The sequence below is a fragment of the Enhydra lutris genome, unplaced genomic scaffold (assembly GCF_002288905.1).
Source record: "Enhydra lutris kenyoni isolate GAN:26980312 unplaced genomic scaffold, ASM228890v2 scaffoldscaffold58, whole genome shotgun sequence".
Classification (NCBI taxonomy): domain Eukaryota; kingdom Metazoa; phylum Chordata; class Mammalia; order Carnivora; family Mustelidae; genus Enhydra; species Enhydra lutris.
Window position 1 is genome coordinate 11,250,943 of NW_019154142.1, and position 25,742 is coordinate 11,276,684.

The window sequence follows — 25,742 nt, forward strand, 5'->3', positions numbered from 1 at the left end:
AATCAAATAAGCCCTTTATTTTATTTTATTTTTTTAAGATATTATTTATTTTTTTGACAGAAAGAGACACAGGGAGAGAGGAAACACAAGCAGGGAAGTAGGGGAGGGAGAAGCAGGCCTCCTGCTGAGCAGGGAGCCCAGTGTGGGGCTCAGTCCCAGAATCCTGATCAGGACCTGAGCCATCCAGGGGGCCTCAAATAAGACCTTTAAACCTGGGTCTAAAGGTCAGAGATGGAGGAATTCAGAACAATTCAAAATATGAATGGGATTTGACAAGAGAGAAATTCTCAGTGTTGGTGTGAAGAAGTTGGGGCTCATATAATAAGAAATGTGGGCAGTTTCTAGCAGCTGAGAACAGCCCAGCCCCGGGGCTGCCAGCATGCAAGCAAAGGGGATGTGAATCCTACAACTGATAGGAATTGAATTCTGCCAACAACTTGAATGAGCTTGGAAGGAGATTCTTCCCCAGAATCTCCAGATGAGAGCTCAGTCTGGCCAACACCTGATTTCGGACTTTGAAGCCCTGAATACCCATCAGCAATCCAGAAATTGGGGAAGCAGGATATTGGGTTTGGCCAGCAAGCCCTGAGATGTCGAATGAAAAGATTATTTAAGACAGCTTAGTAGAAGAAAGGTGATGCCTGGGGACCAGACACTCTAGTGGCAAAAAGCCTCAAGCCAAGCTCTGTTTCCGTTTTATTAATGTCTTAGTAATATACCAAGTGTAAGTGCAAAACAAGGAGTCGAAGAGTTTGTGAAGTATGTTACCTCCACAGGTGCCTGTTTTTCTTCAAAATTTAAATATTGACTCCCTAGATAAGAACCTTGAGCCGCAGTAAGAACCTGGCCACTTTCAGCCAAGAAACTTCAAAGGAGGCCTAGTGTTCTGGGCAACTCCTCCTTTGCTTTTCAATTAGTCTCACCCACGGAGGCATATACAAATCAGATTTTGTCTATCCAGGCACTGTGAATTCCCACACAGGCAACTTCGGTGGGAATACCTTCATGCCAGGAAATGGCTTCACTGGCCTGAAATCAGGTGAATTTAATTAAGGCTTGCTCAAGCCCTGAAGAATCTTGCTTTCAGGCTCCCAAGAAGTAGCTCCAACACATGACTGTAGCATCAAACAAGCCAGCTGTGGATTTTCTTAGCAAGGAGGGACGCATCTTTTCCCTTTGTAGAGGATGGTTATTTTGAATCCACAGACAGAATAACTGGATCTAAATGAGTATCCGAAATTTTGCAGCTGGGCCTATTTTCACAATCTGTTGTCTCTACTGGGCACATGTGGCCAGTTGACTTCTAGGAAGCGCGTTTCATCTATAAAAGGTCTCAACTGACATCTTTTTGAAACTTAAAAAAATATATATATATTTTTTTTCATCTAGGAGGTTACCGGTGTGTGGGGGAGTGGGATGGTCCTGGGGCAGGCCATGAGGGAGAGGCTGGATGTACTCAGAATCAGAAGTGGCTCAGAGAACTGCAGAATCTGGCTAAAAGCGCTGCTGCTGGGCCAGTCTTCCCAGAGGAAGCCCAGTCTCGTGTGAATCCTGAGATGAAAAACACCTGGGCATTCCGGTGCTGGAGCACCTCGTCCATTAGGAGTCTGGCTCCTAACATCTATCCAGCAAATCCCAATCCTTGTCAATGTCCCGCTCCACACCCCTCAGAGTCACAGTGAGGTTCTGCCTAAGCTAGGCTGTGGCAGAAAGACTGCACCCGGTCGAGCCAGCCTAAAGCCAGCACAGGGCATGCATTGCGCATGCGCACACAGCACCTCTCTAGCCTTCCGGGAAGCGGAAGGCCTCAGGGAGAAAGGGTCAGGCTTCCGGCGCCAAACGCTGGTTTCCCAATCTTACCTCTACTGAGGCCTAAGGCCACAGTGACCTGGGCACGCTGCATAAGCCTTGGGGCCAGCTCCTCCCAGCAGGTGGGAAGTATTTAGAATTCGTCGTAAGAGAACATTACTGCCTGTTCTTCGTGCCTTTCCTCTGAAGAACAGGCTTAGAGCATTGCTGTCTCTGAGATGGCGCACAGCCAGCTCAGCGATGGGGGACCTGGTGCCTTTACGCAAGTCCCTGCATCGGGAAGGTTCTCCTTTGACCACCGTTCATCCATGGATGGATTTAGTTTGCCTCCATATCTTGGCTATGGTAAATAATGGTGCAGTGAACAGGAAGGAACAGGTAACTCTCTGGGATTTATTTAATTTTCTTCAGATAAACAGCCAGAAGTGGGATCGCTGGATCACATGGTAAGTAGTTTTAATTTTTTATTTGTTAGGAAACCTCCATGCTGTTTTCCCATGGCTGCACAGTTTACATTCCCACCAGCTGTGCACAAGAGTCTCCACCCCCTAGCCAGCATATGTTACCTCTTGTCCTTTTGAGGATAGCTATTTGAACAGGTGCGAGGTGATCTCTTAAACTGTAGTTTTAATATACCTGGTGATTAGTGATGTTGCGTACCTTTTCATGTACCCGTTGACCATTGGTATGTCCTCTTTACAAAAATGTCTGTTCAGGGGCACCTGGGTGGCTCAGTGGGTTAGGCCGCTGCCTTCGGCTCAGGTCATGATCTCAGAGTCCTGGGATCGAGCCCGGCATCGGGCTCTCTGCTCTCTAGGGGAGCCTGCTTCCTCCTCTCTCTTTGCCTGCCTCTCTGCCTGCTTGTGATCTCTCTGTCAAATAAATAAAATCTTAAAAAAAAAAAAATGTCTGTTCAGCTCCTCTGCCCTGTATTGTATTTTTGGAAGTTTCTTAGGGGGTAGATCTTAAAAGTTCTCATCACAAGAAAAAAAAAAATTGTAAACTGCGTCTGGCGATGGATATTAACTAGACTTATTGTGATGATCATTTCACAATATATGTGTATAACAAATCATTATGTTGCATACTGAAACTAATATGTTATGTGTCAATTATGTCTCAAAAAATAAAAAGTCAAAACACAACTAAGGATAAATAAATCCAAAAGGCGACTCTTTTAAGAGATCAGTAAGTTAGATAAAATCCAATTAAACAAAAAAAGCCCAAGAGGGACTAAAAATATGTAAGATTTGGAATGAGAAAAGAGCACAACTGAAACCCAGAAGAGAGTAAAAAGAATAACACAAATCTGTGGCAGCAAGTTTGAAAGTTAAATAAACGGACAATGCCTTAGCAAAATAAGAAAATTTGAATAGACTGATTTTCAAGTGAGAGATTAAAGGGAAACTAGAAATTTACCATTCATGAGTTTATAGCAGTTTGATCTAATCTTTAAGGAAGAATACAATTCTATTTGGAATTTGGGGTAACGTGTCTTTACCATAAGATGACAGAACTTTCTCTGCATTCATAAAGGTTAAGTGTTATTTTTTCCTTTGATGAAACAAATATGAAAATTTGGGGGTGTATTTGGAGTAAAATTATTCCATAGTAGAAGCCAGTACTGAAATATTTGGTCAAATTAAGATAGAAAAGAAAATACTAGTGTTCATCTTTTATAGTGCATTATCAAGAGCATATATTTCTGTATCTTAAAGTCACACAATATAAAGACCCCCTCCCCCCCAAAAAAGACACAGTCCACAGAATGGGGAAAAATGTTTGCAAATATATCCAGAATATATTCAGAAATCAGTAATAAAAAGACATATAATCTAATTTAAAAATGGTCTAAATGATTTGAATAGATAGTTTTCCAAAGAAGATATACAAATGGCCAATAAATATAAGACTCTCAAAATCATTAGTTATATTAGGGAAATGTAACTCAAAACCACAAAGAGATAATTCTTCATTACAACAAACCAGATATGAAATATATTGGATAAAATTGAGGAAGAAATTAATTGTAAGGTATCATTGTTAATCTGTTTGGTTTGATAATGATTTAGGGTTATATAAGAAATGCTGGTATTTGTTAGAGGTGTGCATTGAGATGTTTATAGGTGAATTCTCTCATGATGTTTAGAATTTACTTTAGAATATATATTCAAAATATATATTATATAATAAATATAAATATATTACATACAATGAAGTTAATGTGGCAGAATTGCCAACATTTGTTAAATCTAATTATCTAGTTAATAAAACTTGGGTTTTCATTATACCTGTCTATTTTTATATATGTTTAGTTTTTTCACATAATTAAAAGTGCAAAAAGGTGGGAGAAAGGCTGGAAACACCCCACCCCCAAATGTTTGTTAAAATCTTGAGATTATTCTACATATGATACATATTGTGTATGTAATAAACCTACTTCCTGAGGTCTTTACCTTAGTTACAGTACCACCATTTGTGCATTCATTCATGCATTCATTCAATAACATCGACTGAGGGCTTAATCTGTGCTAGGAATTATGGTAGTGCTAGTACTGGCCACTTGTTTGTCCAATTTAGAAACCTAGGAGAAAAAAAAAAAAAGGAAAACCCAGCTAGCCCATTGCTGAACTACTGACAAACAAATGTTAACTAATGAATGAATGTTGTTTTAAAGCACTAAATTTGTTTTAATTGTGTATGAAGCAATAGAAAACTAGTACGTATGGTGAATTACACTGACTGGTTTTCTTAAACTGAACTAATCTTTTTTCCTAGAAAAACCCTACTCAGTCATGATTTGTTACCTTTATATATTATTGAATTTGATTTGCTAGATTTTATTACGGTTTCTGTGACTCTTAGTAGCATATATAGTAAGATTTTTGTGGTTATTGTTAGGGTCCGTGATCAAAGGAACGAGACTGATATAAAGCGAAAATCAAACAAAGCTTTATTTCACGCCAAGCATCAAAAATCAAACTGACCGGCAGGCTGTCTCTTACGAAAAGACGACGATGATGATTCCGACAAGGTCACTCCCAAGAAGGCCGCTCCAGACAAGGCTGCTCCGCAGATGAGGCCACTCCCCAGTCGAGGCCGCTGCTAATGAGGTCGCTCCCTGGACAGGACTGCTCCCCGGACAAGGCTGCTCCCGCGAGGCGGCTCCCCGGACAAGGCTGCTCCGGCGAGGCGGCTCCCCGGACAGTGCTGCTCCGGGGAGGCTGCTCCCTGGACAAGTCTGCTCTGGCGAGGCCGCTCTGGAGGAAGCCTCTTCCTTGATGAAGCTGCTCCCACAGGGCTGCTCACAGAGGAGGCCTCTTCCCACACGAAGCTGCTCCCTGGAATGATACAGCTCTGGTGAGGCAGCAGCTCAGGGTTCGCGGCGAGGTTGCTGGCGTCTAGGCCATTCCCCTCGGCGCCGCTGCTGAGGGTCGCGGTGTGTGGGCGGGGCCGCTGGTGTCTCAGTGCCGTAGGCGTCTCGGGGCCGCAGGCGTTGGGGCCGCTGGTGTGGGGACCGCTGGTGTCTGGACCGCTGGCGTCTGGACTGCTGGTGGTGCTTATAGCTCTTACAAGAGCTGTTACAGCTCTTCTGCTCCCGCCGACTCTTCTGCTGCTGCTGCTCCCCCGACTCTTCTCTCTGCTTCTTCTTCTTCCTTCTTCTTCCTCTGACAGCTCTCCTTCTTCTGCTCCCGCCAGCCTCGCAGACCAACCTTTATGGGGGTGGTTGAGCCCCGCCCCTACACAGGCGGCCAATTGAATCCCAATTCACCCCAGTGGATATACATGCGCCCCACCGATTGGACATCTCCACCTGGCCTGCCCCTCCCCTACATCCGGGGTCCACAAGCCAGTTCCTCTGGGAGGGGCAGGCCCTTACAGTTATGTTATTCTGAACATAACCACATAAAGGTAGTACTGGCCTCCTGAAATATATAGGGAAGTATTTTCAACTCCTTTATTTTTTGGGGAGGTTTTATAGGTTTCATGTTTTTTCTTTGAGCTGTAATAGAATTCATCAGAGAGAAACCATGTGGGTCTGGATTGATTGATTGATTTTAGATATTTATTTATTTGTTGTCAGAGAGAGCGCACACGCACGAGCAGGCAGAGTGCAGGCGGAGAGAAGGAGAGAGAGAGAGAAGCAGGGTCCCTGATCTGAAGACCCCTGGGATCATGACCTGAGCCAAAGGCAGAGGCTTACCCACTGAGCCACCAAGTTGTCCCATGGGCCTGGAGTTTTTTAGTAGGCATACTTATATGAGGGATTTAGTGTTTTATGTTTTTTATTTTTATTTTTATTTACTATTATTATTTTTTAAGATTTTATTTGTCAGGGAGAGTGAGGATGTGAGAGCCAGTGTGCATAATAAGCATAAGCAGGGGGAACAGCAGGCAGAGGGAGAAGCAGGCTCCCCACTGAGCAAGGAGCCCAATGCGACTTCAGTGACCTGAGCTGAAGGCAGACCTTTAATGGACTGAGCCACCCAGGTGTCCCTGAGGGACTTAATGTTTTAAATATAGTGTTTTTAGGTTTTTGTTTCATCTTGGGTCAATTTTGGTAAATTGTATGTTGCAATAACTTTTTCCACTTAAATGAGGCTGTCAAATTAATTGGCATAAAATTGTTCATAATAATCTCTTACTGTGATTTTAATGTCTGTAGGATTCACTGCAAGAATTTATGCTGTTTTGAACCTTGATTAATCTAGGTATTAATTGGTTTTGTGAATATTCTCAAAGTACCAGCTCTCTGTTTTGTATTTCATTGATTTGAGTTCTCTTGTTTCTTTTTTCCTCCCCCTTTCCTTCCTCATTGTCAACTTTTTGCTATTTTATTAATAATAATATAATAATAAGAAGTTATTTTTTTAATTCCTTTTCTACTTTGTTGTTGAGATGGAATCTTAGGTCATTAAATACCAAAATTATCTCACAATTTTGTCTTTGACCACTGTTTCAACTTTCTCTCACAATGTCCAAATTGTTGTAGTTTTATTATCCTTTAGTTCAAAATATTTTATAATTTCTCTTGAGAATTTGTTGTTGACATGTTGATAATTGGGACTCTTTTAAAATTTTCCAGTACTAATTTACCTAGTTACTTCATTTATTGATTTTAATTAAATGATCTTGTGATCAAAAAATGATTTCAATTCTTTAAAATTTATTAAGACTTATTTAATGGTCCAGCATGTTGTCTACTATGGTGAATGTACATTTGCTTTGAAAGAAAATGTGCATTCTTCACTTGGGTGTAGTCTTCCATGGGTTTAAATTAGGTCAAAATGACTTATTATATTGTTCAGATTGCCTCTATCTTTGTTAGTTTTTGTTGCGGTTTTGTTCATTGTTCTATCAACTGGTGAGAAGGGATTCTAAGATCTCTAATATATTATGGTTTTTATTTCTTCCATTCAACTTTCCTTTCTTCTTCTGGAATATTTGAATATTTTTTAAATTTAATTTTAATTTATTTTTTGCACTGTAGTCAGTTAATATTTTAACTTTAAAGTTAATATTTGACCCTTAGAATAATTTAATTTACCTCTTAATTAATATTTTGCTTCACAAAAAAATGTAGAATACTTGTACCATAAAGGTCCACTTAAACTACTTTCCTTTATCACAGATATTATAAATGGTATACTTACCACATTAAGATATATTATAAATCCCATAAGATAATCCCATAATTTTCATTAGAACCCATGAATTTTAAATACATTCAAAGGAAAAAAATTGTTGCTTATATTTGTTCAGATAATAAAGTTTTCCAATATTCTTCATTAATGTTTGAAGGCCTGAATTTCCCTTTTTTATCATTTTTAGACTGAAGAATTTTTTTGTTCTTAGCTTTCCTATAGCATAGTATAAAACTAAGTTCTCTTAGTTTTCTTTATTTGAAATGTCTTTATTTTCAGAGAATAAGTTGTTTGGCTGGATATAGAATTTTGGATTTACATTTTTCTTTTTCTAGTCAGCACTTTTAAGATGTTTTCCACTAGATGCTGACTTCAGTGGTTTTGAGAAATTTGTAGTCATTTAAATAGATGTGCCTTTTATGTAATATTACATTGTTTTCTACTTTTAAGATTTTTTTCCTTTATCTTTGATTTTTAGTAATCTAATTTAGATATGTCTAGCTGTGTTTTTAATCTTCTTGGGATTACTCAGCTCTTTGAATTCATATATTTATGTGTCATAACCAAATTTGAGAGATGTTAAGCTATTTATTCAAGTATGTGTTTTTTAAATTTTGATAAAGACTTTACATTTTTAGAGCAGGTTCATAGCAAAACTCAAGAGGCAGGTGCAGGATTTCCTGTATACCTCCTGACCCCACATATGTAGAGCTTCCCACATTGTCAACAAGCCTGCACCATATTATGTATATTTGTTACAATTCATGAGCCCTTCATTAGCACATCATAATCATCCAAAGTCCATAGTTTACTTAGGGTTTACTCTTGGTGTTGTACATTTTATGGATTTGGACAAATGTATAAAGACAAGCTAGTATCCTGTAGAGTATCTTCCTTAGCCTAAAGATCCTCTGTGCTTTGCCTATTCATCCCTTCCCATCACTCCAACCTCTGACAACAATCAGTCTTTGGAATTGTCTTAGTTTTTACTTTTCTAGAACATCCTATAGATGGACTCACAGAGTATGTAGTCCTTTCAGATTGGCTTCTTTCACTTAGTAATATGCCAAATAGGTTGTGGTACCAATTCCAATGTTGGGAGGCAGTACCCCACACCAACAAGCAGTTCTCAGAATACCAAATGGGTGTCCTAAAATTAGATTGGGTTCTGACACTGTGTACCCGGATATAGCATCAGATTCTACAGGTTAAGGGTTCATTCCTATAATATGGCCTACCATCCACCCCTCACTTCAGGCACCAGTCACAAGCCTAGGTTATTACCTCTGCTTCTGGCCAATTGGCTGCAGATTGGAAGTTCCCATGACTTCCTCCTTGGAATTAAGGTTTGGGTCGCAAATGCAGGTTGTTATCTGTATTTCTGAACACCTGGTTATAAATCAGAGGTTCTCATGACCTCCTCTTTGGGTTCACTTAATTTGCTAGAGCAGCTCTCAGAACTCAGAGAAACATTTTACTTATAAGATCACTAGTTTATTATAAAAAGATATAACTCAGGAACAGCCAGGTGGAAGAGAAACATAGAGCAAGCAAGCTATGAGGAAAGGTCCAGAGTTTCCATGCCTTTTCCAGGTATCCCACTCTCTTCCCATCTCAAAGACTTCACCAGCCCAGAAGAAGCTCTCTGAATTCTATCCTTTTGGGATTTTTTTATGGAGGCTTCATCACATAGGTGTGATTGATTAAATCCTTGCCCATTGGTGATTGATTCAACCCCTAGCGCCTTTCTCCCTTCCCCAAAGGTGGGGGGGGGGTACTAAAGGTGCCAGCCTTCTAATCACATTGCTAGTTCCCCTGGCAACTGTCCCCCATTCTTAGGTACTTTCAAAAGTTACTCTATTCAGGGGCATCTGGGTGGCTTAGTGGGTTAAATCCTCTGCATTCAGCTCAGGTCATGATCCCAGGGTCCTGGGATCCAGCCCCACATTGGACTCTCTGCTCAGCGGGGAGCCTACTTCCCCCCCACCCCCCTCTGCCTATTGTGATCTCTGTCTGTCAAATACATAAATAAAATCTTACAAAAAAGAAGAAAAATTTACTCTATTCATGTAACAAAAGACACCTTTATCTCTGTTAATGCCTAGGAAATTCCAGGGATTTTTTGGGAGCTGTGAGCCAGGAACCATAAATGAAGATCAAATATATATGAGAAATAAATATATTATGGTTTTCTAAAGGACCAAATGTATATTTTTTATAAATCACAATATTGTCTATGCATTTAAGTTTCCTCTGTGTCTTATTATGACTTGATAGCCAATTTCTTTGTAGCACTGAATAATAAATATCCCATTGTTTGGATATACTAGTTTATTTATCCATCTATCTCCTAAAGGACGTTTTGGTTCCAAAGTTTGCTTCCAAGTTTTGACAAATAAAGCTGCTATAAACATGATTAAAGGTTTTGTGTGGAAATAACTTTACATTTTTTCAGGAAAATGCAAAGAAGTGTGATTGCTTAATCATATGTTAAGAGTATGTTTAGTTTTGGGGCGCCTGGTGGCTCAGTGGGTTAAGCCTCTGCCTTCGGCTCAGGTCATGATCTCAGGGTCCTGGGATGGAGCCCTGCATTGGGCTCTCTGTTCAGCGGGAAGCCTGCTCCCCCCCGCCCCCGCCTGCCTCTCTGCCTGCTTGTGATCTCTGACAAATAAATAAATAAAAAAGAGTATGTTTAGTTTTGTAAGAAACCACTAAACTGTCTTCCAAAGTAGCTACACAGTATATTTATTATTTCTACCAGAATGGAATGAGAATTTATGTTGCTCCAGAAACTCATCAGCATTTGGTATTGTCAGTGTTCTGGATTTTGGCCATTCTAATAAGTCTGTAGAGATATCTTGTTCTTTCAATTTGCATTTTCCTGATGACAGTTGATGTGGGGCATCTTTTCATATGCTTATTTGCCATCTGTATGTCTTCTTTAATGAGGTGTTCATTAAAGTCTTCAGCCCATTTTTTAGTTTATTTTCTTACTGTTGATTTTTAAGAGTTCTTTGTCTATTTTAGATAACAGTCCTTTATTAGATTTCAAAGTTGTTTTTTTTTTTTTTCTTCTCTTTCTCTTCTTCTGGACTTTTCAATTATACAGATGTTAGGCCTTTTAATTTTGTGCTACAGTTACCTAATACTCTGTCCATTTTTTCCCCCTGATTGTAAAAAATCTTATTCAGGTGAATGAATTTTACTGATTTAGCATCAAATTCATTGACTCTTTTCTTTCTCATTGTCATTCTATTATTCTGCTATTAAGTGAACCCAGTATTTTGGTTTCTTCTTCTCCCCCTCTCCCCCACCTCCCAGGGATGTATTTTTCAGTTCTAAGTTTGCATTTGGTTCTTTTCAATATTTTGTATTTCTCTGAAATCTTTTCACTTTTCATTCATTGTTAGTGTAGTTTATTTTGCCTGATTAGTGTATTATCATATGCTATGGAAAGACCTAAAGTTTTTTTTTTTTTTTCTTTTTTTTTCCTGGAAACTTCAATATTACTGTCACTGTGGGGTTAGCCTCTGTTGATTTTCTTTATCTTGAGAATGAGTCTAGTTTTCCTAGTTCTTCATGGGTTGAGTAATTTGGGGCTTATACATTGTGAATATTTCTTTTTGGGGCTCTGGATTCTGTTATATTCTGAGAAATATTGATATTTTGGGTTTAGTAGGCAGTTATCTTGGTTAGATTCAAATACAAGCTTTTTCTTAATTTAAGGAGGATGACAATTGAATTCTTGTTGCAGACTGTGTGAAGTCTGATATTCAAATGTATGATTGGAGGGCCAGAGACATGGATCAAGTTTTATATGTAGAATCTGATGTTTCCTTTCACTGGCTCATTGCTTTCTGAGATTTCCCCTCACTCGCCTGCCAACTCTTTGCAGCCCTAGGTACTGCAGACTTTTTCCACAGGTTTGTTCACCAAGAAAGATGGTTGACTTTCTATGAGGTTTTAGCCACCTTGTACCACTCTGTAACTTGCTGTCCTCAGAGTAAAGCTGTAAAGTGGAAGACTTCTACTTTCCTCCAAGTTTTGATTTGTTTCTAAAATCTGCCTTCTTTGTTCAATTGATATTTTAGCCAATGATATTAAAAATACATGATTAACTTTCATGCATTGCAGAAAATATCTAATATGCTGATTTTTTCTTATATATATTTATAGTATCTGATTTAATAAAGTAAGGAAATAAAGTAGTAGAATAATATGTACCTTGTAAATTTGTTATAGCATAAGTAATCTACATAAAATCAAAATGTCAGATGTAAAATAGGTGTTCAATTGACCATAAGCTGATTTGAAGAAAGTCACTGCTTATGTTGTTTAATAAATCTAAGACAAATAATGTTGGATCCACTGACATTGGAATATGAAGAGATGACTGTTAGGGAAAGTTGACTCAAATTTCTTCTGGAGTGATGGCCTCCTGGGGAGGATTTTGGAATGAAACTGTACCACTGAAGAAGACTCAATATACCTCTAGTTCTACCACATTCTTTGAACTTTAGTAGAACTCTCAGGGAAGATAACAAAAGTTTTTCATTGACCTTTCTGTATTTCTGGGTGTTTAACCTGCATCCTCAGCTTTGATTAATAAACATTATACACTTGGTTGTGTTGTTTGAATACCCAAAAGATTCAGGCTGTTTTTAGTTTGTTTTGCTTTCAGTCAATAAAGTAAGATTGATTTGGCTGCTTAACAAGGGAACGTACTCTATTACAAAACTCCCTATATATATATATCTATGTTCAATTTTGAGCTTAGCAATACAAATAGTATTTGGGGCATGTGTGCCTGTGTGCATGTTCATACATGCTAGCTGATACCTTTTTAAAGAATATTTGATCTATACATTCCAGTCTTTAGTTCCAGCTCTAAGCCCAAATTGAGGGAAATACCTAATTACCCTCAGGTAACAAGAAATAAAATTACATCATTCTATGTTATTCTGAGGGATACTTGCTATAAAGTTTTATCTAAGTTAATATAATTCCAAAGCTAATGCATTGTAATCAAAGCAGAATTATACATGGTAAAGATTATAAAAATACCCTTGTTTCATAAAACCCTGAAATGGTCTTGGGACCTGAAGCAGATTTGTTTCAGCAGGGTTCAGAAGCTGGCCAAGAAACATAAATTGTTGAGAGATTGTAAAAAGCACATTGGAATTGGTCCAGATATTACCCCCTGAATTAAAAGAGTAATTTAAAAATCAGGACACTACTTTTTATTTTTTAACCAGTAGCTAACATAAGGATTTCAGATAGGGAGAAATATATTTTGATTAATTTTGCCCTTTTCAGAGGGAACCTGGCAGCTTTGTCCTTCACCAGCTGGAGTTTATGTAAGGCCTTATGGAGCAAGTCAGCCAACAGGGAGTTACAATAATCTAATCTTCATGACCTGGATACTGCCTTGCGTGAGCAGCTTGCTTAAGTAAAGTATCTTTCAATTCCCCGCCAGGGGGTTGAGAACACAAAGGTATTGCAGTGGTTTCCCTTGTGTGACTACACTTATCTGAGGAAGTCAAGATCCTTGTTTACTCCTATTTGCCTGATTTCTTGAATGTTCTGGGTAGGGAGAAAAGCAATAGAAGCTGTTAGACAAGGATACCTAATAACATAATAAATAGCCATGATGTTCTAAATTTAGGAGAGAGTTAAGGTTGGCAATTTTCCATTGACTGATTGATCTTGATTGGCACAGTTTTTAATAAAATGTAGATAACTGCTGCTGTATCCCCAGGTTTGTGTTAGGTGTATCGCTTGAGATTTTGCCTGAATTGTTTTAAATTTTTTACATCTGCTTTGCTTAGCTTCCTTATTGGCTGAGAACATTTTAGATGCTGTGTCCAATGTTGTCTTTTTTTCCTGAGACTAATGCTCAAATATACTGGCTGTTTCATCTGGGATTGCCTTTAGAGTTGTGCCAACACGAAGTTTACCATCAATCACAAGCATCACTCATGGCCACTTTCTAGAACGGTATCTATCAGAGTTGATATTATCCAGCATTTTTGTTGATCAGATGAAAAGTTCTTTATAAAGGAGAAATATTTTGTTTTATGGTACATATTATGTAACAAAAATATATGACCTTGTATGGATCATTTTCTCACCTAAAGAATTAAGATGACTTCTGACATGTATACTCTAAGGTATTCCATACCAAAATGCAGTTATACATCAAGGAGCAAAGCTATAGTCATTTTGGTTAGACTTTATAGACTATAGTCATTTATACTCTTTATCTTTTCTAGCAGAAGTTCCATTTTCTTTAATTTGTAACATTCCATTATTAACTTAGGATTTAGTTGTATTATATTTAATCCTTTTAAGTATGGGTATGGATGTGGATTTAATCTTTATAAATGTGGATAACATTGACTTTTGTGCTCTTTTTACTATTTTCTTCAGTCTAGTCATTTGTATTTACCATTTAGATCTTTTTTCCTTCAAAAGGAAAAATAATAAATTAGACCTTTTGTTTTGGATTTTAAATAATGCTGCCTCTATACTGCAATCTAAGGTATATTTGGGTTGAACCAATGAGAAATTGTTCTGTGAGCAATAATTGCTGCCTGTATAACATAAAGAATAAAACAGATGTTAGCATGATCTCAACTTCTAAGTCAAGAGAATCTTTCCTTCTTCATAATACATCCACATACACCTGGGTCCACTGACTGCTTTGAGTCACTTTTATTAACTTTGATTATCTAAAAAACAAAACAAAACAAAACAGTTGAATAACAAGTGTTTGGTTTTTTTCCCCCTGGGAATGGGAAGCTTTTAAAATAAAAAGATGGCATGAGGATGGGAACCCAAGAATACCCTCATGAAGCTTCCTGCAGGAACATCTCCTCTCATGGTTCCAAGGAAACAACAAAAACTAAGAACTAGGGTTCTTACCCCACTTTACCATGTAGAACCCTAATAAATGAGATAGACAAAGGAAAAGCTTGTTTTGACTAGGCTAGGTGGCCGAGTGCTTTCTCCCCTTTATGAACAGATCCAAATTTGAGAATTTACCTTGAAAAGGAACAAAAATTCAATTAGCCAACAAAACCCACAAAAAACCCAGAACACCTGCATGGGGGAAATAATCATAAAATGCTCCAGCAACTCTAGGCAACTTTACCATGATTACCTCAATGCATGTTCAACTATTCGCTCCTCTGGACTAAAACCAAGAGCCTCTGAACACTTGAAATGACTTTGCCAGAGTGTCATTTTCACAGAACTACTCTCTGAAGCCAACCTTCTCTACATTCATTTCATTGCTCTGTATACTTGTCAAATCCTCCAGTCCCTTAAATCTTTCTTTTTTTCCCTCCATGTTTGCCTTTTCCTGTCTTCATGATCTTCATTCATATCTGAAGTCATAGCCTGTCATTTCAACAACCTTTGGCAGTCATCTTTAACAACCTCAAATCTGTTGATGTGATTTTTTTTTGTTTAAAACAACTTTATGATTTCCTCTTGCCTAGAGATAAAGTACCAACACCTGTACAAGTTTCAGAAAGGTCCTTTATGATGTGGCCTTTCTACCTCCCATCTTATCCTTCATGACTCTGTTGTCAGACACACTGCTGCAGCCAAAATGATGCCCTTTTTCAGTTCCTCTACCATGTCCTGCCCTCTTTTGCCTCCTGGCTTTTGTAAAAGCTGTTTCTTTTGCTAGTGTCATTGCTTCCTTCCGTCTCTTCTCCAGGAAGCTAACTTCTGCACCCTGTATGTTCAGCTCTAAGAAACATTTTCTGACTTTTCCTTCTCTGACGTGGGTTATATGCTTTCTAATAGCCCTCACTGATTATCTTATACTGATATTTATTGAGCTGCCGTATAACTCATTCTTCAGCTGTCTGATTCCTTCAGCTGCAGTAAGCTCTGTGATACCTGACTGTGTCCTTTAGCCTCTCACATAACAGGCAAAGTTAAGTCAAATATACCAATAAATTTGAGAGTGTCAAGAAGATTATGTAATTGGTTCAGTATCATGCATTTATGAAGTTGTGGAAACCAAAATCTGGATTCAGGTTGGTTAGCTTCAGTGACTGTGCACATAACGGGCAAACTGCAGTACCTTGTTATTACTTGATTTTGGACTTACAGCAGTATTAGGTGTTTGTTCCCATTTATAGAACTCTAACCTTCCCACATTCATGGTGTTTGAGCAGTACACAAGACCCAGGAATTAGTTTTTGTCTTGTAGATATTTTTCTATTTATAAGTACCTAAAATTCTTTAATTTTATTCCCAACAAGAAAAATATTTCTCTGTATTCTCATGTTTCACATCAAATCTTTTTCAAACTTGTAGGTTCCATAGGCAGTTATTATCAGGGCTGACAATCCTAGGTCCACGCTTCCTAAGAGATATACCCATTTAATTTTCTATAGGACCTACAGCCTCTGAATTACAGTACAAAGTGTTTCATAGTCTAAGAAGGACTTTCACATGCTTCTTTTATTTAATCTTCAAAACCCTTAGAAGGCATTATTATCCCTGAGTTATAGCTGATGCCCATACACATTTTTAACAACCAACTAAAATGCACTGTGTTCTATATTTCTTTTGTATACCAAAGTATAATGTAAGGCTTCGTAATACTTTATATTATAACTGTATTAGTTACAAACTAGATTTTTCCATCACTTAAAAAAATACCCCAAGAAGAAGATATACATTTATTCATGGAGATGTAAGATTTTTTTGCCTTCTTATCTCTGTATGGGACAGAAAGATAAAAATGCAGCTTTTCCTTTTTATAATGTTACTTTGAAGTAATCACCTGACACAATTAATCCTGAGCCACAGAAGAGCACCAGGCCTGTATTTACAATCCTAAGAGACTCACCAAACTTACTTGGTACTTTCAAGGTCAGAAAATATGACTTGTCTTTGTTTCCTACACAGCAGAGGAGAGAGTTTGCTCCATTAATTTTAATGAAGGCAAAAATCAGCATAAATTCCACAGATCAGCAGTGGTCTATAAATTTGCTCTGATCAACATTGTATTTATTGTGCAACATATTTTCCGTATAGTTGTCTATATTTTCCACCTTAAATATACGAGGAAATTTGACTTTTTTCATGGAAATTTAAGAAGTAACATTTCCGTAATCACAGGTGACTAGAACAATATATGCCTGTTAAAACTGCTCACTAGGGAAGTCACATCTTCTTTCCTTTTATTATTGTAGTATTATTTCTTGAGATCCAAGTGTTAGGAGTTCATATATCCATTATATTGTTGATATATATATATATATCAGATTGTTGATATATATATATATATATATTAGTTGATAAGATTTACCATATGTATATAGGTTTGCCATATATATGTGTGTATATATATATTCTTTTACATACTAATTTATACAAGCTTTCAAGCAGGTAAATAGAAATCTAGTTGTAGGAGTGAATTGCCTGGTTTGGATAGCAGTTATTGCAGTTGGTCAAAAATGGTACTTAAGCCATTTTTAGAAATGTTCAGTGCTTTAGGGTGCCTGGGTGGCTCAGTCGGTTGAGCATCCAGTTCTTGATTTCAGCTCAGGTCATGATCTCATTGGTGGAATTGAGCCTCACTTTGGGTTCTCCTGACCACAAAGTCTGCTTGAGATACTCTCCCTTTCTGTGTATCCCCTCCTTTCACTCTCATGCTCTGTAAATAAACAAATACATACATGTATACATGCATACATACATACTTTAAAAATGTTCAGTACTTTATTTATTTATTTATTTGACAGACAGAGATCACAAGTAGAGAGTCAGGCAGAGAGAGAGAGAGGAGGAAGCAGGCTCCCTGCTGAGGAGAGAAGCCCTATGCGGGGCTTGATCCCAGGACCCTGGGACCATAACTTGAGCCAAAGGCAGAGGCTTTAACCCACTGAGCTACCCAGGCACCCCCAGTGCTTTATTTTTTAAAAAAATATTTATATGAGAGAGAGAGAGAGAGAGAGAGAATGAATTTGTCCTGGAGGGGGAGGGGCAGAGGAAGAAGGAGAAAGAGAATCTTAAGCAAGGGGCTCCATCCCATAATCTGGAGATCATGACCTGAGCCAAAACTAATACTCAGGTGCTCAAATGACTGAGCCATTGTCATGCCCCTGTTCAGTGCTTTTTAAGAGAAATAATGCAATAGCAGATGTATTGTTTTGCTTGTACTTATATTTACATCAGTATGTGTATCATCTTTGTCTATATTTATATCTCTCCTGCTAAGAATGGAACTGCTAATGTCATGCCTTCATATGGGGGAATATGATCGTGTTTGTTCTGATGAGACCACTGGGTATTTGAGTCCTCCTTTTCTCCAAACACCAGTGTCTTTCTGGTCAGTGAGTCTTATAATTAAATCTCCAGTTTGTTCTCCAAAATATTTTTTGATTCCATAAACTTTATTCCTCAAAAGTTAGGTGAAACTTATTATCTCTCACCAAGATTACTGCAGTAGCTTTTAAATAAATTCCCAATTTGAGTAGCACACCTACATAATCACATTTCACATTTCTGAGTGTTATTTTTATAAAACATAGGTCTGGTGGAATTCTCTAATCAAAAACCTTTGAAGTCTTCTCTTTGCTTCAGGGATGCTGAACCATCACCTTAGCGGGGACCTCAACAATGGGCCTTAGTCCAACTCTGCAGCCTTAAGTGGAGCCAGCATTTCTTTAATGCACTCTTCATGATTTGTAACTATATTTATGGAGTTACCTCTTCTTCCAGCCACAGTTCACATTTAATCTCTGTGATGTCTTCCTCAAATTCCCAAAGTAAAATTTAACATTTTCTCTTCTCCTTTATGATAACACCTTGCTCAAAGTTTATTTATAAGTCATTCTATTGTAGTAAGCTTGTTAGTTTGCTTATTTGATTTTACTTCTCCTTACAACCAGCTTAAAGTTTCCTTAAGAATGTAGATTATATGGGGGCGCCTGGGTGGCTCGGTGGGTTAAGCCGCTGCCTTCAGCTCAGGTCATGATCCCAAAGTCCTGGGATCGAGTCCCGCATCGGGCTCGCTGCTCAGCAGGAAGCCTGCTTCCCTTCCTCTCTCTCTGCCTGCCTCTCTGCCTGCCTCTCTGCCTACTTGTGATCTCTCTCTGTCAAATAAATAGATAAAATCTTTAAAAAAAAAAAAAAAGAATGTAGATTATATGAAGTTCTTTGACTTCCCATCTTTAGTCCAGAGCCTACTTGTTATATAGAATGTGATCATTAAGAACTATCTGAATTAAGTAGAATAAAGTCTTTTGTACTTTTTATCTAACATTTGTTTTATATTACTCATTTTATAAAGAATTACGATGGGAAAAATAAATCTTTTTATTTTTAAAGATTTTATTTATTTATTTGAGAGAGAGAGACTCAGTGAGAGAGGGAACAGAGGCAGGGGGAGTGGAAAAGGAAGAAGCAGGCTTGCTGCTGAGCAGGGAGACCAATGCAGGGCTTGATCCCAGGACCCAGGTATCATGAGCTGAGCTGAAGGCAGATGCTTAATGACCGAGCCACCCAGGCATCCCAAAAATAAGTCTCTCAAGAAATAAATACTTTATTATAAACTTTGCCTCATTAAAAACAAACAAAATCACAGACCAGGAGCAAGAAGGGGACATTAACTGAGAGATTTTTCCTAATCAAGTAATGATATTGAGCAGCTGATGAACATTTGTCGTGGGAACTTTAGGAAACAGGAGGATGTAGAGAGGAAAGCATAGGGAAGTAGGTACATCAGTTGGGATCTTACTATTTCAAGTAAAAGTAACCTGCTTATTTAAGGTAAAACTTAGAAGTATCTCATGGAAACTAAGAGCAGGGGTCCACTTTGGTCTAAGAAAAATTTGAAAAGATCTGGAATACTTTCTGCTTCTTTTACCTCTACAAATCTTTCTGTGTTTCCTTTGTTGTCTCTTACTGCTGGTAAGTTTTCTTTGTTGTAATATGGTGACTAGTACCTCTCATTCAAGATAATAGCCAGATTAAGACTGTATCATTAAATTTTAATTTAAAACTTTTATGGGGAGCAAACTTGGCCCAGCTTGAACAAGATGACGACCCCTGGGCCAGTTATGTCCAGGAGTGCTGAGTGAGTCACTTTTGGTTCAGGGATCGCTCCTCCCACTCCCAATATGTGAAATTTTGAGAACGGAGACACTGCTGTATAAACAGCCTTGGGGAGATGTGGATAAAAGATTGGTTCTTTATTATTATGCCATAAAGTATTTTTAAAATTTGAATAAATAAGTATTATGTGCTTCTTGGGTTTTAAAACAATAAAATATAGGAGTCACTGAGATTGAATCCAACTATTGGGACTAACCATTACTAACCATTGGGAATAACCATAAAAACGCACACATTCCTTCAACTACCTCTTGGCCCTTAAGAAGTGTTAGGACTCGTATTTTTCCTTCCCATTTCCATGAGGAAATTTCCCCCTATACTTATAGGAGAGTAACTACTGGAAAGATAATATGACCCCTTCACTTTGTCTTTCATTCTTCTTGGAGCAAAGGAGTAATTTGCTAATTTGATCAATGATATGGGACTGCTCTCCATTGATTCTAAGTGTGTACAGGGCGGTAACCTTCTCCTTTTGCTCCCGCCCTCCTAGAAGAAGGGCCCAGGGCCATCTAGGAAACAGGGTAGGGGTGTGGTTTTCTTTCTGCTCTTGGAGCTCAACAGATGAGAAGTAGATCCTTCTTGAGTTTATTTGGGGAAGAAGTATGTGTGTTTTGACAATTTTATTTTTTATAGGTGCAGGTTGTGTTTTCTATTTCAGCTGTGTTAGTATGGAAACTACTATTTTTTCTATTTTGACATTAGATCATATATGAATAGAGTTCTGATTTGATAAACCCCAAAATAAGCTGCATAAAAGCCAGAAGACCATTTGAATGGACCCAAACATTCATTTTGGAAACAAACTAACAAGTTTGTTTGATTTATTCAATTTTTTCCAGTTACAGAGTGAAAGCCATCTGTTGTTCACCAGTGACAGATTAATTTTTCAGTTGGCACAGACCTGAATGTCAGGAACAGGGATTTGATGCTGATTTTGACCTAAGTAGCATGGCTAAAGGAGTCAGATCACCAATAGAGACAAAGCTCTTAGTTCCAGTAAAGACTTGGCTTAATAAAGGCATACTTCCATTAAAAAAAAAAAAAAAAAAAACAAGCTCTAGGTTTTGCTAGGTAAGCCATGTTGGCTCCTTCCAATACAATTTTTTTCTTGTAGTGTGGTTCCCAGACCAAGAGCATCAGCATCATCTGGGGACTTGTTTGAAATGCAAATATCCTGGCTCTGTCCTAGGAGATTCTGAGTTAGTGCATGAAGAGTAGGGCTCAGAAATTTGGGGATTTGGTTTTAACATTATTTGATTTTGGTTTTAACATTAACTTTATACTTCTGAATTTACTTTGCTCTTTAATTTATGAGGGGAAGATGAGATAACCTTTAGCTTTCAGTTTGTCCCTGAGAACGTATAAGGCCATTAACATTGTTGAAATTTGGGAAATTTTGCTATTGTTGTTTTTGTCAAATATTGTTACCACACTATTTTTATGATGATTTATGGGCTCAATGAATTACCTTGCGTGAATGGTATTTGAAAGTTCACTGTGTAATTTAAAGTTCATTGGATGTAATTTAAAAATGGGAAATAGGTTGGAGAGTGGGCCTTGTTCTCCTAGACCTCATATTTCAAAATCTTGGGCTTTACCATAGACCCAATCAATCAGAACCTACTTTTAAACAAAACTCTTAGATGGTTCATATGCCATTACTATTTCTGAAGTGCTGATTTATTTTTCCCAATCTTCCAAGATAATCAGAATCATATGGGGTGATTTTATAAAAATGTAGATCCTCAAGATCTGTCCTGCTGCTTCAGAATCTGTAAGGGAGAATCCTGGAGAATATGGTAAATAATGGAAGCCCATCTCTCACAGAGTAGAACAGTACTTTTCAAATGTAACTGTGTGTTCATATCCCTTAGGGATCTTGCTAACATGCAGGCTCTCTGAATCAGTCAGTCTCAGCTGGAGGCTGAAATTCTGCATTTCCAGTAAGCTCCCAGGTGATGCCCATGCTGTTGAACCACAGGCAACATTTGGTAGCAGGGCCAGAATATCAGGGCTAGTGTGTTCAAAACAGTAAATAACTCGCAAATGTGTCTGATGTGTCTGTCTTTTGAACACTCTTGGTGTTCTAAGGTCTGGATTTATAGAAAGCATGTTAGTCTGCTTTAGGGCCAGTTTCAAATAGTCTTCTGCAGCTCAAATAATGGAAAAGCTGTTGTTTTGATCTCCGTATGTTTGACTTCTCTATTTGTAATGGAGTTGAGTGTTTGTATATTTGTGTTGACTTTTTATTTTTAAGATTTATTTGTTTATGTTTGCAAGAGAGTGAGTGAGAGCATGTGAGCAGGAGGAGTAAAGGGAGAGAAAGAGAGAGAATCTCAACCAGATGGCAACAATGAAACTGGAACCCAACATGGGGCTTGATGTCCGGACCTGGAGATCACAACCTGAGTCAAAACCAAGAGTTAGATGCTTAATCAACTGAGTCGCCCAGGTGCCCCATGTATCTGTGTTGGTTTAAACCCAAGCAAGTCTTAACACAAATGTTACAGCTACAGATAATCTAAGACTCATTGCCAAATCTCTTCTTCTCCCCAGACAGTGGGACTAATTAAACTTCTCCTCCATCATATCTCCCAATAAGCTGTTTAGTTTTACCATAAAGGTGCTTCCACATGAGCTCAGACAATTTTTGCTAGACAATTGAGGCCAGCTTTAATGTGGTCAGTGCCTTCCTCTGCTTGAATCAGAGGAGAGAAATAAACATTTGATTACATTTTGCAATTCCTTTAAGGAGTGAGAGATGCCACCAAGAGAGAAATTCTGGGAGCTTGCAAGAGAAGGCATGCAAAGTCACTAAATCATGGGTCCCCAGGGCCCAGTTCAGCTATGCTGGTGATGCAGAGTTGGAGAATCTAAAATAGAGGATAAAGCAGGAAAACTGTGATTAGGTTTTTACATCTAAGTATTTGCTGGGCACTGGTGTGATCTGCATAGTAAATGCAAATGCTTTGGAGAAAAGCAGAGATTCTGTGTAAAAAGGGAAAGTGCATTTCATTCATATATATATCTATATAGATATATATAGATATTTCCCCTCCTCCCACCCCCCACCCCCAGAGGCACTTATTTGGAATAAATATTTGGAGGAAGGGCTTTCTGTGGTTAGCTCCACCTTTTAGAAAAGCAGCAAGTGGGAAGGCTTTAGCAAGAAAGTCATAAATCAGGTGTATTGAAATTGCACTGTAGAGCATTTTTTTAAAAGTAGGATTCATGTTTTGGGGACTTGTCGAAGATACTATTCAGTTATTTTCTAAGTCAGTGTTTGTTTGCTGTTATAGTTTTATTCAGGTACACTTTTTCTTGAGAATTAGGAGACATGCAGAGGCTCAATGTTCAAAAATAACCAATGAAGTATGGCCTTTACTGAAAAAGTTTCCAAATGAAATATAGAAAAGAAAAGATTCAAAATAACCAACAGGAGAGTTAAGGAGTAGTAAGTAGCTAGTAGAGTAAGGTAGAGGATAACTAAGAAAGCAGAAATAGGATAGTCAAAAAACGAGGGACTTTCTGAGCTAGCTCCTTGTATGAAATCAAGTCAGTGTTCATACCTTTTAGTCTCTGGTTAAGTTCCCTGACAATGGTTTACATTTGGTACCTGCAGAGGCTGCTTTTACACAATAGGCTTGAGCAATGGAAACTTGATCAAGGAAAAAAGGCCCACTGTGACCCCTGACTGAATAGACAAACCTATCAGGGGACCCATGTCAAGATATCCAAAGGTTCTAACTAACCAATGGGCTACTTAAAACCAAGCACAATTACCAAAAAAGGGAGAACTCCATACATGGCTATACCTCCTCCTCTTCTGCCTTTAAAAACAGCCTCCGCTCTGCTGTGCCCCTTGAGGTGTATTCAGGAAACTTCTATCTCCTTTGTTCTGCCTTAGGTAAATACTTTCATCACCCACCACTGGCTTCTACCCAATCATTGCTCCACATTTGGGGGACCCCACCCAATCGGGAAGACACCACATTTAAATACCACAGTACCTAGGAGTTTTCATTTTTATTTTTATTTAATAAAAACTTGAATGTCATTTATATTAAATGGTATGCTAATATTTCATATTAAATGGTATTTAACTCAGTTATTCAATGTTATTAACATTATTAAATGATTTCTTATGAATTAAAAAGAGATAAGGGAACAAATATTTATGAGCACTATCAAGGTAATTTGACATTTTTTAGTTGTATGGAATCCATTATCACTTCTTGATTGTGCCTTATTTTCTAGTAGACAAATAATTCTTCCTTACTATATGTAGAGTTTCTAGGATGGCAGTTCTACACGAACTCTTCATCATGGAAGACTAATCAGGAGCTGTCCCAGGAATTTGAATCTCAAGCAATTGATGAAAGTCTGAGAATGAATGTTTAGAAGTTATCTGCTCCCCCTTGTCCCTTTGACTAGATTTTCAAACGGGGAGAGAGTTGCTGTGATTCTTACTTCCTATGTGTTTTGTTGCTTTTTGTGTCATTCATTGTTTCTGCTTAGTCCCAAACCTGATCCTCTACCCTTCTTCCTCTATTCCCCAAATATTCTTCCAATAAATTCCCTTTTGCACAAATTAGCCATTTTATATTGCTTGGCAACAAGAACCTACCTTACACAGCATAAGACAAAATAAACCCTTCCATTAATATCATCCATTGAAGATTTGCTTTAGACTCCAAAAGATTGATTCAGTATGTAATTTCTACAGAGTATAATTTATTTTTGGAATTAATTTTTATATATTATGTGTATATTTGCCATGTGTTCATCATCCTTCCCGTCTCCTAAAAGAAAAAGATCCAGAGCACACACTCAATTGCAATTTATGAAATATAGGTTGCAGCAGAATGAAATTTAACTCAATGTACATACGAGATGGTGAGATGAACCATAATTTCTTTTTAATATTTATATATGCTGTTTGTAATTTTATAGTAAGTATGCATTGTTTATATAACCAAAATAATAAGCCATTTTATTGAAAAAATTAGAAAGCGAAGTCCTCAAAAATAATCTTAATAGACATATTAGATATTAGCTTTTTGACACATTACTATACATTTAGCAAGATTTATTCTATATTCCTTAAACAGCAGTAGAATTCTTACCTCTATTTTTTCTTTAGTTCTTAGCTCTATTTCTTGTACTCTCAGTTGGTTCAATGCCTACTGTAAGAAATCATCTGGGAGTGAAGAACTATACAACTATTAGAAAGCAAATGCCAGTAAAATTATTACTGATAGAAAATTGGAAATGTGTATGGTTAGAGGTGTTAAATTGAGAGTTGCTAAATTTGTAAGGATTTGCTACATTTAGGGCAGAATCATGCATATCCTAAGGGTAAATACAAATTTAAAATACAAGGCTTAATTTCCTGCCTTGCCTTGTCTTCCAGCATTTAGTTTGGAATGCTTGTAATTGTAAATTCTTTCTCTTTCTCATTGAAATGCATGCAAATCTTTTTAAAAAATAAATCAAACTCTTAGAAGTTTTAAGACCCCTGAATGTCTTTCTCAAGGACTTGAGAACCATCTCTTTGAAATTTAAACATCAAGGAAGATGGAGTCCTACCTCCCAGTTTCTGTGGTAGGGTAGATACCAGCTTCTGTGGGGTGCCGGCTCACCTTACAAAACTACTTCCTGGTATAAAGATATGAGAAGTTTATTTTTCCTTTGGATAAAGCTTGTTGGCTAACACAGGTGGTTGCCCCAATTACCAAGTAAATTTAACATGAATAAATTTGCTTCCTATCTTCTTTTTTTTTTTTGGATATTATTTTTTTTAATTTTTTATTTTTTTATAGACATATATTTTTATCCCCAGGGGTACAGGTCTGTGAATTGCCAGGTTTACACACTTCACAGCACTCACCATAGCACATACCCTCCCCAATGTCCATAACCCCACCCCCGTATCCAAACCCCCCTCGCCCCAGCAACCCTCAGTTTGTTTTGTGAGATTAAGAGTCACTTATGGTTTGTCTCCCTCCCAATCCCATCTTGTTTCATTTATTCTTCTCCTACCCCCTTAACCCCCCATGTTGCATCTCCACTTCCTCGTATCAGGGAGATCATATGATAGTTGTCTTTCTCCGATTGACTTATTTCGCTAAGCATGATACCCTC